At 45.3% G+C, this 16,489-nt stretch overlaps 1 long non-coding RNA gene across 1 annotated transcript; it reads right to left on the bottom strand.

Annotated features, from left to right (window-relative positions):
- Nucleotides 1-3,758: 3,758 nt before the first annotated feature.
- Nucleotides 3,759-13,674, bottom strand: LOC119398039 (uncharacterized). The gene is made up of 4 exons (XR_005184736.2): nt 13,547-13,674; nt 12,159-12,269; nt 8,321-8,595; nt 3,759-4,181 (listed from the first exon to the last, which is right to left on the bottom strand). It is a non-coding gene; the product is annotated as an uncharacterized LOC119398039 (long non-coding RNA).
- Between the last annotated feature and the right edge of the window lie 2,815 nt (nt 13,675-16,489).

The raw sequence follows: 16,489 nt of genomic DNA, 5'->3' as shown, positions 1-16,489 counted from the left end.
AGTGTCGTAGTGTATGCATGAGCAGAGGCGTCGGATACACATTACTAGAAAGCGCACACCAGTGTTGATTATGAGCTTGTTGATGTCATCTTTACGCGGAATTCACGATTCGCTGTGTCCAAATATATGTTCACAACTTCAGCTACCACAACGATGTAATCATGATCATGGGCGTTAGTCGTCGCGATGGAGACAGGCCACGAGGCGTCAACATGGGTGCATCCACGTCAAATGGTGCTATAGCTACCAAACACGAATAGACATTGTACACGCTCTCATATATCACTACACAATAAGCACTACTTCTGTGAAGACACGTTTCACTTTCGTGTTATACCAATTGCTATGACGGAGGGATCAGCCATGGTTTTTTTTTATTCACAATACCCCTAAGGGCCCTCTTACGAGGGTATTACATAAAAGGGTGGGTGCTAATAAATTTGAAAATGAAAAGTCTGACGTCTGTCTATTTCTGATCACCTGCTTATCAAGGTTAAAAAGATTTAGTGGATGAAACAGCCAGCAAAGGTTATTGTAATAAGGTAATGTAGTTCATTCCATCAATTTTTCTCTCATGAACTTTGTCTCCCAGGTATTCACTTTGATTCGAAAATATGCACTTCACTTCAAAATTATTCGAATGAGGTAACTATTCGATTCGTATTCACTTCAAAGTGAAAAATCACTATTCGAACATGCCTAACAATAACATAACAGTAGTCTATAATGGGACATGGTTGACTTGTGGTCATCCATCCCACATAGGCGTCGGCATTGTGACAGATTTTACATAGGGCTGGTGCTGGATTGTGTTGTACTTTCAAACCGGTGCCATGGTTGCACGCTGGGCCCCAAAGAAGTGACGAGGGCTGTAGCAGTTGGAAATCATGACATATCTGCCAAAAAAACACAGATATAAATTCTGGCAAAATGGAGGATGAAGCAGCGTAAATTCTGTTCAGAAGGTCCCTTAGCAAACATGGTTTGCGATACACAGACATTGTTTGTGATGGCGACAGCTAAACTTTTGTTGCACTTTTTGAAGATAAAACGTATGGATTTATTCCATTCACGAAGGAGGACTGCATTGATCACGTAAAGGAAAGAATGAGAACAGCCCCACGTGCCATGCTCACGAAAGGCAAAAAAAGGGGAACCTCTTGGAGGGAAAGGTGGCCTCATTCAAGATTTAATGAGGAAACTAACAAATTACTATGGCATGGCACTGCTTAACAGTGATAATGTTGAAGAAATGCAAAAGGCCGCGATGGCAACATATCACGTAACGTCTGCCGATGAAGACCACCCCCATCACAACCTTTACCCACCAGGACCCCAAAGTTGGAGCAAAGATCAGGCAGCAGAAGCACTGAAGAAGCCCCCCAACTCCTCAAGTACCGGCTTAGAAAGCCATGTTGCCTCTGCACTGCTACCCGTGTACCTACGCCTTTCTGATGAGCAGCTCTTCAGCCGCTTTTTAGCTGCCTTCATTCAGTCATATGGTTATGTCGGGCAAGCAGCGTGGTCAAGTGTCATTTTGGGCCCTGTATGCTATAGCGAAAAAAATTTTCGGGGGGGGGGGGGGGCTATGGCAGTGCCCCTGGCTATGCCACTGGGCAATGCAAAACCGTGTTGGGCGTGGAAAGCTTTCAGGTGGCATCAATACAATTAACTGAGCAGGAAAAAAAGATGGCTTTCACCTTCCAGTCATCTTGGGCGAATGCGTAAGGGAAAGTTTATTAGATGTGTGCCGTATGTGTCATGGAATGTCTTACATGGAATTTTATAAAGTTCATTTCATTTTCAGCACGTGTGAAAGATTTAGTTAAAACAGTAGGGGCTACACGTGACTCTGCAACTACCCTTTCTGCATTGTGCGCAGTTCGTGTGGTGCTGCTTCTGCAAAGTGTTCTGTGTCATGTGCAGCTACGATTGTGTGGTGTACCGTGTGCAACACAGGCCAGCACGCCTGGCTGTCATTGAAAACTATTTTGATCCCGCGAGTTTCCATGCTGCTGAAGAGCCATCACGGTCCCTAAATTGCGACTTTTCCGATAGCATCGACGCTGACAACTTTGCTACTGCGGTTGAAGACGTGCTCGTCTACGAAGAGGCCATCGTAAGCAGCATGTGCGAAACCAATGATACCAAGGAACAGGGTACAAGCCATGGGAAAACATGACCAATGACATGATTCTGACATTCCTCGAAATGCATGATGACGATGTGGCAATGCACTACTTGCTGCACTGTGAAGCTCTAACTATGCTTTTACTACGCAGTAAGGGTGAACAAGGCAAGCTAACTTGGTTTTGGTATTAAATTTTTGTTTTGCTGCCTATTTCCGTATTTGCACGGCATTATTTTGCGAAAACAAAGTTATTGTGATAGCGATAGCAACTACAGTGGAACCCCGATTATACGACTGAGGGGCCCACGCAAAATCACTCTGTTATCGAAAAACTAAGAATATAGGCAGCGATACTCAGCCTTGCCCAAAATACTGCTACAGACAGCCTGAATAAGCCCACGGCATGTCCCCGCGCTTCCCCCTGGGAAGTAAATTAAATTGTTTTAGAAAATGGCAGCTAAGCATTTAATCAAAGGAGCCGTGAGCGAATCTTCATTCTCAACTTAAAAAATGAAATCCAATGCGCATCTTTTTTCCGATAAATCAAGTCGGAAAATTCCCTGCGCACTAAAGCAAAACCGAAACCGCGTTGGCCGCAGCAGCCTCCTGTCAGAAGAGTCAAATACAGTGTCATCGCCGTCACGTAATGGCAATGGAGCACGTTTTGTTGCAAGTACGAGTAGGATGATTTCGCGTGCAACTGCGCTGTCCACACCATATTTGCCCCCTTGTGAAGCGAAATTGGTGAGGTGCCGCTGTTATTATAAATGCTCACGACAAGGGAAAGTTATTTTGCATGCTGAAGATAGCTGCGTCGCATTCTTTTTGCATGCTCGAGGCTTGACCGCGAGTGCCGCAAACAAAGGGAAGAGATCTTCAGCTGCATGTTGACCAGAAGTTTCCACAAGCCAAAAACGTGAAAATATCCGAATCTCGAAGATGAGGTTGTTGACTATCTGAAGCTACTTCGTGTTGAACGAGCTTGTCTAGGTAACAGCCCTGGGATACACACACGATCAAGGCATATGCAGAAGCGATATTAAAGCCAAAAAAACTGGATCACAGAAGCACGTGAACTGCCAGAGAATAAATTTTGCTGTCTAAGAAGGCACACTATACCAGTCTCCACTCTTTTTTTTTTTTTGTTTTTAATCTTCAACCTAGGGGCTTGTAAGTTTTTAGCACCCGCGAATATTTGGTCGGCATTATATTCAAGCAAAGAAGGTTATTTTTTTTGTTGGATGGTATCGGAGAGTCGACAAAAACTGCGGGGTTGGCGTAAAATTGCGTCGCATAACTGAGATCAATACATTATTTCTATTGGGGTTTTGCCAGGACCAACCCGATTCGTCGTAAAATGTAAGTCATCGCAAAACCGGGGGATCTATAATTGAGGTTACACTGTATTTTCCCACCGATTTCGTGACTGCGAGATTCAACAGTATAATCGTCAAAGGCGAGTTCCCCTATACACTATTACCTATGCAGTAAAATAGCATATGCGTATGTGCAAACTGCACATGTAACTTGCACAAAACATTGCTGCATACACACACCAAAGCACTACACCAGCCACATATATCCTTGTCGATTAAATGTAATGTGCCATGGGTGCCAAGGATAAAGTTTGCATAAAATTAGTAGACGTGTTAGGAATGTGAAATGTCAAGGCACAATAGGCATGAGGCCTGGTTACAAAGCCTGAAGTCATTAAAGATCACTCCTAAGGTCCGTAAACTTGCAGTCACCATAAATTAGACAGTAACAATATTTGCTGTTGTGCATGTGTTTGTGCGAAGGAGGAATTTGCTCAAAGGTATTAACGGCACTGCTAAATAAAAGTGCCAGAGATAACGCTAGACAGTGGGTCAGTACTTCATTACAGACCACATTATGCTTCAGGAGGCACTTGCCTGTGTTGATCTCCACAGCTGCCCAGTTGATCTTGCTCACCGATCCACACGGACGCCGTACACCGCCTCATTCCAGTCACCATCTCGGCCATGAACCTCATCAGGGCATAGGCATGGTACAGGTCTTCTTTGCCCATCTGCACACAGTGCTGGCATGCTTCAGTCTGTGGAACTTTTCAGTTGTACAGTACAAACCCCTAAAAGAATTCTACCTCTACATTGACAGTACACTGCAAAGTGGCGCATAAATACAAGTTTCTCGGCTGTTGATGTTTCAGTAAGTGTACCCTAAAGCATCACACGGGCCAATTTTCTCACCGTGCCCTGTCCAAACCTAAATTACAGTTGAACCTCGTTCATACGTTTCCGAAAAAAAAACACGAAAAATAAATGTACGATTCGGGAAAACGTATGATCCCAATCTGGTAAAAATGGAGGCTGACAAGCCCATATCGAAGTGCACGGGCAAAAAACATTTATTTCTCAAAAACATACAGTAACTCTTTCGATTTTTTAACTTCCGGCATCTCGCTCGCACCCAGAGCTCAGCCACTTAGTTCTGGTCCTGACAGGAAACAACGTCGTGGTCATGTGTGTTGAAATCCCGAGACAACCCGGATATTGCAAAATCGAACGCTGGGACAACCAGCGTAAACGTAAAGAAACGCTAATGCCATGGCAGCAAACGTAACTGCGCTGCGTGAGCGTAGGTACTTTTTGCATTGCCGCTTGGAAATATGTGGCTAGGTTTGCCGAAGAGCTGAAGCGATATTCTCGAGCATACGCAATTGGGATACGATCACATGCGACTCGCCTCGTCCGTGAAAACTACCGTGCCGTTAACGGCTTAACAAGCTCAACTCTGCGCACTGCATGTAACAACAGCGGTACAACACGACATGCGGAATCTCGCGACAGTGATAAGCGTCCCCGAAAAAGACAGCTGCTCGTGGCTATCGCGTACTATGTCGCACACACGCGCCGATTAGTTTGCATTCTGTCTTAACTTGAGACATGTGGCGGTATGTTTGCCGCCACTAGCAATCGCACCATCTCGCACGGCGGAACAGGCTTTAAAAGATAACGCCAGGCGTAATGACAACCGAAGGTGAAGTCCCCAAGCGCCTGCATTGCGATCTGTTGAGTCCTGAGAAAGATGGTGGTGAACGCGCATCGTCTCTTTTTGGCGTCGGATATCTTACAGAACAAATTCGTTCTGGCAGGATGAGTGGAGGAAATGACGTCTTCTCGGCCACATACATTGCGCACGATGGCAACGTTGCTATGGTTGCCCGGCGTGTTGTGTAGCGGCAGTGGCACGTGCGTTTCCATAAGTCTCGTACCGAACCGCGCCAGACTGGAGGAACGACGGCCTCCATTGATTCCGTGTGAACATTTTGACGGCCAGCGTGGCCGCCTGCCTTTGGGTCGGTGTGTGGCTGACAGAGAGCTGAGGCAATGAATAAGGGGGGCGAGTGAGCAATTCGGAGAAGACACGGCGGGGACGATCGAGTAATTTGGAGAAGCCGCAGAGGGGACGATCGAGCAAAGCAGGGAAGGTGCGGAGGGTGGAAATTAGGCACTGCAGAGAAGCCGCCGTCACCATGCGGCGGCAGTCTGCCGCTTAGCACTTCATAAGTACACGAGTGGGCCCTTTTGCACAACTGAATTAGAGTTTCTGGCTGCAAAACGTACCATACGACCGCAGTTTGCCGCGGTGCTGAACGTTGCTGCCGAATAATCGTATTTTCCGGTAACGTATTAACCGGAACGTATTACACGTAGCTCTATTGGGTTAGTTTCTGTTTTCGTGAATGCGAGAGTAGAAGCTGGGAAATCGTACTAAGCAGGAACGTGTCAACGAAGTTCTACTGTATTCGTGTTATGCACAGGCCTAAGCTGGGACCTGGTATGAATTATTCTGGCTTGGCCTGAGCTGGCCTGGCTGTGTTATATTCGGTTCTCGATTCTCTAAAGGCTCTTGATTGTTTTAAATATACACGCCACAGATATTTCTTACAGGGGAGAGATTACATCGGATTTAACACTGAAGTTGCAAACCAAAAAGAAAAAAAAAATGAGAAGCTGTATGATGGTTCTAGGACATCGCCCATCTCAATTTCACTACTCACCCCAACTTGCAAGTTTACTAACGATTCTCGCGAAGGTTGCATTGCACAGGTCTTGCATAAGCAAGTATATTAACATCTTTGGTTGTGCCCTACATTACCTCACACCTGCTAAGGCCTCATCCATTGACCTACCTCATCAAGCTCCAGCTGTGGCTGCTTGCATTTACACTGCTACCAAACGCCCTCTGGGAGCAGCACTCATCCACGACCACAATTTCATAACTCGGTGTTGACAATGCATCAACCTCACAACAGAAATACAGTATGTGAGTGCAAACATGCACACACAATACAAACTAGTGGGGCGTACTGTCAATTTGAGCAAATAATGGAAAAATAAGCTGTGTAATTTTGCGCATAAGGACAGAATATGCATTGATAGTTTTACAGAACACAGAGCTAACCTTTCTCAAAATTATTGAGACATGATAAATGTACATCAAATCCATCAGGAGTGTCCACACAGGAAAACAATCTTATGAGACAGGCTGACATCGGGAGTGCCTTCAATAAAATGAATTGAGTGCTAAGATTAAAAAGCTGCCAATTTATGTCACACTTGTTTTTTATTGTTCGAAATGACGCAGGCAAATCAGTTTTGCTCTGCTTCTTAAATTCATGTTAATAATACATGATGCACAGCCCACTCACTCTAAATAAAGACATCGGTAGGGTCAGATACAATGAATATACTAAAGCATGCAGATTTCTAGAGTATCCTGTAGCTGAAGCTTATGAATCAGGCCTACTGTGTATACAGGCTGTTTACGTGATTAACCGCAACTTAATTAAACCAATGACATATGGTTAACGACTTTTTAAGAAATCTTAGGTTCTTGTTATGTGAAACACCCTGTATATACATACATGCTGGCTGCTTCCTCTGAGAAAGAAAAACTCACAGGATCTCTCATGTATTCACCTAATATGACTCGAAGGCGAAAGCCATCTTCTCTTAAAGCAAAAGCTTTACTGGCCTAGTTGAGTGGGTTTCGCTGTGTATCTCTGCATGGCCTTGAAGCAAAGAATGGATACCCCGTGACAAGACCCGCGAAATTTAGTTGTGGTACTGCAGTTGTGCATGAGCCTACAGCGAACGCGTTCATCTCTGAATGCCCTTCCTCAGCGTCCAAGGTGCAGAGTAGCACATGTGCGCGAGCGTCTGTTGGTGGTTTAAGGGCGTGGTGTTTGGCTTTGAAGCTTTCGCTTGCATAACCGGGCCAAGCCAAGCTAGGCCACAACCATTTTTCTTCTCAGTCGTGACTACTGATCCTGCCCTGCCACCCGCTGAAATCTTTCTGCACCTCCCCAGGTTTTGCACAGCCTCCATGATCGGCACACCTTTGACCAAGCGACCACGTTATGACGACGTCGCGTCATGTAACGTCATAGTGACATCACAAAATTGGGCAATCTGTAACACTATGATGCCGTCATATGGTGATGTAATCACGTGATTAATTTTTATCTCTCATGTTGACGCCGACGCCGCCAATGGTCAATTTTCACATTTCATGAGGCATCCATGGCTTTTGTTCAAAGGGTTACTCACACAAAAATTTTCAGTTTTCATTGTCGTTTTCGTGTTTCAAATGAAAGGCCAAGCCCTCAAGAGCCCAGAAAATGTACTTCTAAGCGTGAGTGCACTCTGAAAAAGTAATTACAGCATGTTTTTAAAAGCTAGTTTCAGTTCGCGACCTCAGCACGGTATGAGCTTGTCACGTGCTTGCGCAAGATGTCAATGTTTCCACGGCAGTTCTGCACCGTGGCTCCACTGGTGACGCACAACTGGCCATTTTGAAAGTTTTGGTAACTGATGTCATTACAACTAGCCAGACTGTTGCATGAAGTCATAAGTATTAGAACTGGAGCCTTACGCCAAACTAGCATCGCTGTCGGTAGGTGTGCCATAGGAAAACTGACTAAATATCAAAACAAACTATCTTATCAACATTAGCTGAGCTTCACACTTGCTCAGAGTTGTCTCTGCACGCCGGAGAATTGTATGGAAGGGTAAACTCGCCTTTGAAAAACGGTGTCAGCACCCCTTTAATATTATGCTGTGTTTTGTAATGTGTATGTGGGAATAGTGGCACTCGTGAGCATAAAAAGTAGAGTAAAATACAGTTCACTTCGTGACTTACCATACATCTGTTAATCAGCTCCAGGTGCCCACTTGTAGGGACGCCGACCAGAGGAACGCCGATGAGGAGAAAAGAAGAGGATGAAGTGCATGCATGGTGTTTGGCACATGCAAATGGCAGCCTTATCAGGAGGCTGACTGACGCTGCTGGGCGCGGAAGGCGCAGCTACCCTCGACAACTACCGAAGCCGAGACTGCGGAGATGTGGCTGTCTTCCGCACACTTCATGCGTCTTCTGAGCAGGCAGAAAGCTCCGCTGCAAGCTTGTTGCTTTACCTGCATGCACATAAAACATTGCAAAGTGCAACTTTCGATGATCCTGCTGAGGTTTTATAAATGCTCTCACGGTGTACCAACTTTGGGAACCCAAAACGAACACTCGCGACTAGAGCTGTGCGAATAGCAAAATTTTGGGTGCGAAGCGAATTCGAATATTGAAGTGTGAGTGCAAATGGAATCGAATATTTTTCGAATATTTCTCGAATATTTCTCAAACACTTCGAAGTGAAATAGCAGAAAAAAAGTTGGAGAGGATTCCTAAGCATATTCTTATAAGATAGCAACATGAAAGTGTTTCTTTTTGCTAGGTTGATGAAGCACTGGCGGGGTGGTGTTTCATAGTTGTCTTATCAAGAATGAGGCAATGTAGAGGCCGAATTGTATTTATGTACATGATTTGGTGCAACCAAAGTGTTGCCGACAACACTTTACACGTGATAGGCAAAGAGGCAATTTCCTCAGCCTCTCCTCCTCTTTCAACTTCTGTGGAAGCCCAACTGATGTGACGGACAAGGGTGTGCTCCCTTCAAGTCCGGAGTTCCAAATCTGCCTCGTAGATGTTGATATATAAGAACATCTTAAATTTTGGATGCTAAAAAGAAGCTCTTTAGCTCGGAAGCCGAAGCGGCTTCCGATTTTTCGGACTTCCTGCCCCAATTTCACGTCCAAAACAGCATTAATTAAGCCCCCACCTCTGCTAGATCTTTCATCTCCATGATGAAACCAGCATTTTCTTGAGTTAGTACATTTGCGACCGTAGCAGAGCTTGAGAGGCAGCTTTGCCGCAATACCGAGCTGTGATGAGGTGAAGCATATGGAAAAATCTCGGGACCACTTCCAATCGGACGTTGACTGTCTCTTGGCAAAGTCCAACCGTAACGGAGCTTGAAAGGCAGCTTTGCCGCAATACGAGAGTGTAATGAGGTGAAGCATATTGAAAATCTGAAGGAGTCGCTTTTCAATCAGACGTTGCCTGTATTGGTTTTTGGGAAGTTTGAATAGTTCGAATAGTAAAATTCTAGTGCGAATCGAATCGAATAGCAAACACTATTCGAAAAATATTCGAAATTTCGAATATTCGCACACCCCTACTTGCGACTATTCAATAAACGCATTTCTTCATGTCATTAGATAACAGCCTAGCCTTTACCAATGCTGCAAGCCTATGACAAAAGTTTTTTGGAGGCACAAAGGAATGAGAACAAGAAATGACAGGACTGGTGCCCTCTTTCTTGTCCTCGTTCCTTTGTGCCTCCAAAAACATTTTGTCAGACTATGCACCAACTAGCCCAAGAACGCGTTTTATGCAAGCCAATGTGCTGTGTGAATTTATCAAAACTTTATATTGCCTTGTTGGAGAGGCTTCCGAGATGGCCATACCTATGTTTAAGGGCTTCTTGGTACTTGGTATGCTTCTGCATACCTGCCAAGATTGGAGAAACGGAATCCGGGAGATCTACTCAACCGGGGGGGGGGGGGGGTATGAAGTATGCCGACCGCGGGGGGGGGGGGGGGGTACTGCGATAGCAATTATATGGACACTAGGCAGTTTTAGAATAGCGTACACAAAGCTTTGCGCTATGCGTTGGCTTTTCGCGCAACTGCGCATGCATCGTACGCTAACCGCTCGCGGGCTCCCGTTAAGTGACGAAAATAGCGGGCCGCAAACGCTAACTTAGCGTACGCTATTCTAAAACTGCCTACTGTCAGCGGGATTTTGCGGTCGCCGCTGATCTGTACAGAGTCCAAACCGATATCATCGCTTACGCATCGTCTGTTTCACGTGCGAGTAAATGCGCGCTAGCGCTAGGGACGAACGCGGTTGAAGCAGAGATGAAACGACCCGGCCGTCACCGTCGCGCGAAGGGCACATGCGGTAACATCGCTCCGCGTGCGAGGCCTGTCGTCGCTTGCTTACCAGTTATTTCATCGGGCAAGGGACCATAAGGGGCGCCGTTGAGACGGGGACGGTCGCGAGCGCTGGCGAACACGCTATCTCGACAGACATCGGTAACGGCTACCCTTTTAAGTGCTGGGCTCTCCAAAGCAGTAGTGACACAAAATTTTGAAGGCAAGATAACTTGTGGGATAGATTTGTGTGTAAACAAACGCATCATCTACGAAATATTAACGGCTGATATAACCTATAACACATTTAGGATCAATTTTTAAATTGCGTGTAGCGCATCTATACGCGAAACGTCCCACCTCGCCTCACCGTGACGCACGGGGCGCGCAATGAACTGGACGCGCGGGGCAAAACTGGATTTCCGGGAGATTTTGCTATGACCCGTACAACCAGGAGAAACGTTCAAAATCCGGGAGTCTCCCGGGTAATCCGGGAGACTTGGCAGGTATGCTTCTGTATACTTAGAACAACACATACGAATCACATCACTGAGCTTTACTTATGAAGCTCATGGCCCAATTATCGAAGGCACTGCGTTTCTTTGCCAGCAGATATATGGCATCTATGGCATAGTGCTTTTGTTCAAATGCTCATTCAAGAGATGTCTCTTTTGATGGACAAAGAGTTCGACACTGACTAAAAGCATATGAACTAAAGGACATGGCGGTTCAAAGCCCGACCGAGGTGTCGCTTCTTTTTTAGTCTCCACTCAAGACTGGCTGCAATGCGGCAGAGTCCTTCTGCATACGAATGAAGCATACCCAATGACCAATTTGAATTTCTTCTTGCATTTGAATTTTTTTCTAAGCATTTTCCACAACTCCAAACAAGGGTGTCTATCAAATATTTTTCTAACTCTAAGGCAACCACAGAACGTGGCTTAATTCGGTGATCATGCAATTCAGTGTTTGGCAATGACTGAAACTGCGAAGATTATTCGCATGTTGGTGAATGTGCTTGCTATGGGAGGTGTTTGGTCTGCCTATCTATGAAATTTGCACTCTGAACAGCACGCGACATAAACAATCTCTTGTGCTCCGTAGATCGGTGGACAGTCCTTTGTTGGAGAAGGTTTTGAGGATATGTAGGAGATGCAAATCCCCTACCTCTGCAAAATGTGTGAAAGCACCTTTCTCGTTCCTCACGCATAGGAATTGTTGTAATCTGGTATGTTCACTCAACCACACTGCATTTAGAGATGTTAACTTTCTAGTACCAGTATCCTGTTAACTTGCCTGCTTTCTTGGCATTTATTGCTTGAAAATTCTAACACATTATGAGCAGAAAACAGCGCTAGAAGACAGGACGGAACAAAGAACACGTACCAACAGTGCTAAAAGATGGCACTTTTTTTGTCTAGTCTTTTGGCACTGTTTTCAGCTCATAGTCATGAACCAACCCACCTAAGTGTGGACCTTTCTTCTAATGCACTTTATGTAGAGCCAACTAGCCCAAGCTTCATCCCTATAATACAGTTTTCTAGAACTATCACCGTTCTGCCCATTTGCTCCCTTGTCCTAGCTTATTTCTTGGGGAGGGGGAGATGCTTTTGACAATAAGAATTGCACAAACTACATGATGCCAATATGGCCTACCTTTGAACTAAGCTATGAAAATTACATGCATTGTCTGCTTGATGCCACGGACACACCAGCTCCATTGTCCTCTCTCGTCATCTCTTGCACAGCCAGCCTCAGCAGAGACATTCTTTCAGCTCCCTCCCCTTCCTTCCTGGCGGCAGCTCCCAAAGGAAGATCTCACACTGCACAAATACGAGCACAGGAAAACCACAGTTAGCACACTCCCAAAAGGCAGCTATCTATTTGGATAAAAAGTAGGGTGTGCGAATATTCGAGTTTCAAATTCGAATCGAATAATACCTAATCGAATAATTCGATTCGACTTTCGAATAGCTAGTATTTGAAGTTTCGAATAATTCGACAGGACGAATATCTAAAACGCGGCAACGGCCAATGGTGCAACTTGGTTAGGGTGGGGTGGCTATTTCGAGTTTCGAATTCGAATCGAATAATACCTAATCGAATAATTCGATTCGACTTTTGAATAGCTAGTATTCGAAGTTTCGAATAATTCGACAGGACGAATATCTAAAACACGGCAACGGCCAATGGTGCAACTTGGTTAGGGTGGGGTGGCTAAAACTAACGCTAACGTCGGTACAGTAGGCAATCGTTGAAACTTCCACCGACATCCTGGTTCAAAAGCGATTGTATATTTCTTTTAAAGGATATTATTTCATTTCCCCACGTAAAAGAACACACAACTTCCTTCCTAACTTCGCTTGTGAAACTAAGGTACGGACTTCTTGCATAGTTCGATCGCGTACGCCGCATGCGGCGTAAAGCTCCACGAGTTTGGCCCGCGAAACCCTCAGTGATTGGCTTCACACGTGAAAAGTTGTTGACGCTGTGCAGTCGCCACTGCTGCACCGCACCAGTCATTCAGAAACTCTCATCGTTCCGGCACTCAGTTAAAACGCTGCTGTGAACAGGCGCCCAAAGATTTTTGGGCCCGGTGCACTCATGAGGATGAAGCTCAACATTACCGTTGTCAGATGAGCCGCATTGCGCAACGATAAGGGGAAAAAATAGCTACCATAGCCCCCTCTGTTGGCCGTTAAGAGGTTAGGAGTGCCGCTGCTGCCTGGAATGGTGGCTCTTGTATCAACATGCCTGCGCGCCCATAAATGCTGGAAAAAAAGAAATCCCTCCCGAACAAGTGCGTAATAAAGCTGTCATAAGCCGCAGCATCCCTGATTTTTCCTTTCTCTTGCCGTAACTGGCGGTACACGTTTCGTGTAAATATACTATTCGATATACAATATTTTTGGCCATATTCGGCACTATTCGATTCGAATTCGATTCGAGATGAAATTTCACTATTCGCACACCCCTAATAAAAAGCCTATTTGCCAATCCTTTCTTGCATGTCCATTAATGACAGCTGTTAAGCAACAGTTACCTTAATAGGATAATCAAGAAGAGTGCAAAAATGTTTGCTCAATAAAAACAATCCCACCTGGAGGCTGTTGAAGTCTGAGCTCGCTTTCCAAGGCCCATTTCTCGGCCATAAGGACATCTGAAAAGAAAAAAAAATATATGTTGGGCCTGCATAGAACATGCAGCAGAGCGAAAGCTGCAGAAGCGGCCTTTCTAGAGTCACTTGTAAATTCTCTTGGGGTGACGACAGCGAGTACAGTTGCACTACGCCATAAATCAAATTTGCGTAGAGAAAAAACACCCACTATGCAATTATTTATCTTCTGCAATTATTTAACTATGCGTCTTTAAGGCATTATGTGCACTTTCTTGGTTCTGTGGTTGATGATGATGAACAATGAAGAATTATAGTTGAGCCCTTTGTAACGAGTAGGAAGCTTTAAACCACCCAATTAACCCATAGAGTTTCTTACAATAATACCTAGAGGAGAATCTGGCACTAGTGTCTATGCGGGCTCTTTGAGCGGTGCTTCAACCACCATGGGAATGATGGGAAGTACAGGCTTCGGATTTGCTTCGGATGGATTAGGTTCTTGAGATTCGCGACGCTCGTTTGCCGAGTGTAAAACAAAGCGATATGAAGTTATTTCCATTTCGAACTTGCTTCATTCTTTTGTGCGTAAAACTTCTTGCAAAAAGTTTGCGCAACTGTGACATGGAACTGAAACCTGGACAAATTCAACCAACAGGGTATGCATTGCTCTGCAATTGTGTTCCAGATTTGGCACCACAATATGATGAATTATTTTCTTTACAGCACTTAAAACAAACGCACATGTCTTTCCCTCGAAAGTACGCATTATGTATTTATGGAAATAACAGTACCGTATTTTGTGAGAAACACTTAACGTATCATCTGCTGCAACGCTAGCTACGTCTGTTCAAGTGGCCTGCCTCCAACGCATCCGTTTGTTTTCTTGTTATGTCGATTCAGAAGAGCGTGACGGTGCGTCTACTTAGCTTCGCCGTCGTTTTGCAGTCAATATGAAAGAGTTTTGATAAGTAACGCTTATCACAGAACGTGAACTCTGTGCAATTCCCTGCACGGGCATGGGACGCTACATCTATGCGCAGCGGTAAGTGCCCGACGCTTTGTTAAAACTATCAAATACAACCTGTAAAGCTGCAACGTGGCTGCAAAGCAAGAAACCTAGCGGTCTTCAGCCTCTTTGAACAACAAGGGCACTGCTTCAGTACTTTCCAACGCACCCCACTGCCCACGCCTAGTAAAGATCGAAACTGAACCTGTAGAAAAAGATCCGTAGACAGTTCACTAGCTAACAAAATCCAATCCGAAGCCTGTACTTCCCATCATTCCTATGGTGGTTGAACGATCGCAGTGCCAGTTTCCTCTCTAGGTTAGTGTATGAAACTCTATGCAATTAACTCTTTGCGGTCCAAAACCTTTACCCACTTTCTGGCTCTAGCGGTCCGAAACTATTTCGCCAGTTTCTGGCGCCGCGAATAAAAACACAAACTGTGGAAGAGAAACGCACAGGATATTTATTTCTGCTCCTGCATTCTGCAGGCAACTCTTTTAGCAATATTTGGGCAACGTATGATACCGCTCAAAGCATTCTCCTGTGTGCAGGCCAGGGTTATTACTGCAGGTTTCCACCGCCACCGCCATCGTCTTTGTCACGCACTTCTGTCGAATCACTGTCATCACTGTCTGGTGGAGGCACGTAATTCTCTTCCTCCCTAGAGTCATCCTCGCTTTCGCTAAAAGCACCACCGTAAAACGCACGTGGTGAAAACGTGGCCATGCTTCTCAGTGAACCGTGCGCGCGAGTGGGTACGCTCTAGGCCCCATGCTGAACATAGTGCTGCACCCTAGTGTAAAAAAAGTAAGATCTCAATAAACAAAGCTCACTTATTCCTCAAGAGATGACACTTCATGTATACAAAAAATGCGCGCAACTCGCAGTGAGAAAAAAGCGAAATTTAAACCATGAACACCCTTGTCGGGCGGGGCCCGACAGCGGACCGCTACGGCCGTGTTGCGTTGTCTGGCGCTGCCCGACAACGGACCGCAAAGGGTTAATATGCAGTTCGTATTTTGTAATGCCTGGCATTATTTTGCTTTTCTACGACACCGTTACATATGTTAACGTGATTCCCTGCCCCGACATGACGCCACTATAGGGTCTTTTTGTGAAGGAGTTTCAAGCACCGCTGTGGCTCTGTGGTAGAATACTCAACTGCCACGCAGAGGGCCCAGGTTGAAATCCTAATCGATCCTGGATCTTAAATTTTATTTTTCATTGTGCATGGTAGCGGTTATGCACATTGGTGGCAACGGACACCTGCGCCACCAAAATTGGTTGTGATCTCACAAGAGCTTTCGCCGCAAAAACAAAGGAAAACAAAAGACGGTGGCCACTGAAGAGTACAACTTCAACAGCCTTGATGGCATGTTGGCCAGTTGGATGTTGATGCAGTTGGAAACTGTGCGGGCATGTTCTGCTGGAGTCTTCTTGGTAACCTTGGCAGAGGCAATGACGAAATGCATGGAATGACACAATCACAACGTGACTGCCCATGTGTACGCACAAAGCTAATTACACCTTTCCTACAGATACAGCAGTTCTGCTTCCCCCTAAGGATGAAAAGTACCACCTTACGCAATTGAAACTAACAGAACAGAACGGGTATCTCTTGAAAGGCAAGAAAGTTTCACTTTTGGCTAAACTTCTTGAGTTTCATATACCAAAAAAGCAAGTTTGGCAAGGCTACAGGGCTGGTAACGGTATAATTTTCTTAATAACAGCCCATAAACTATGTGTATAAGCAAACACGTGCACCTGGTGCTTATTGCTACAACATAGGTGCAGGTACATAGCCTTAGAGATGTGTCAGTGCCCCCATCTCTGAGGTCACGTTGAGGAGCCCTTGTGTGTTACTTCAGGAAAACGGAGGCAGCATTTTTGATGTGTAAACATTCCTTGGCTAGGTTTTCACG

This window comes from Rhipicephalus sanguineus, chromosome 6 (genome assembly GCF_013339695.2).
Source record: "Rhipicephalus sanguineus isolate Rsan-2018 chromosome 6, BIME_Rsan_1.4, whole genome shotgun sequence".
Lineage (NCBI taxonomy): Eukaryota > Metazoa > Arthropoda > Arachnida > Ixodida > Ixodidae > Rhipicephalus > Rhipicephalus sanguineus.
The sequence above is the reverse complement of the archived record's forward strand: the minus strand, read 5'-3'. Positions and strand labels throughout refer to the sequence as shown.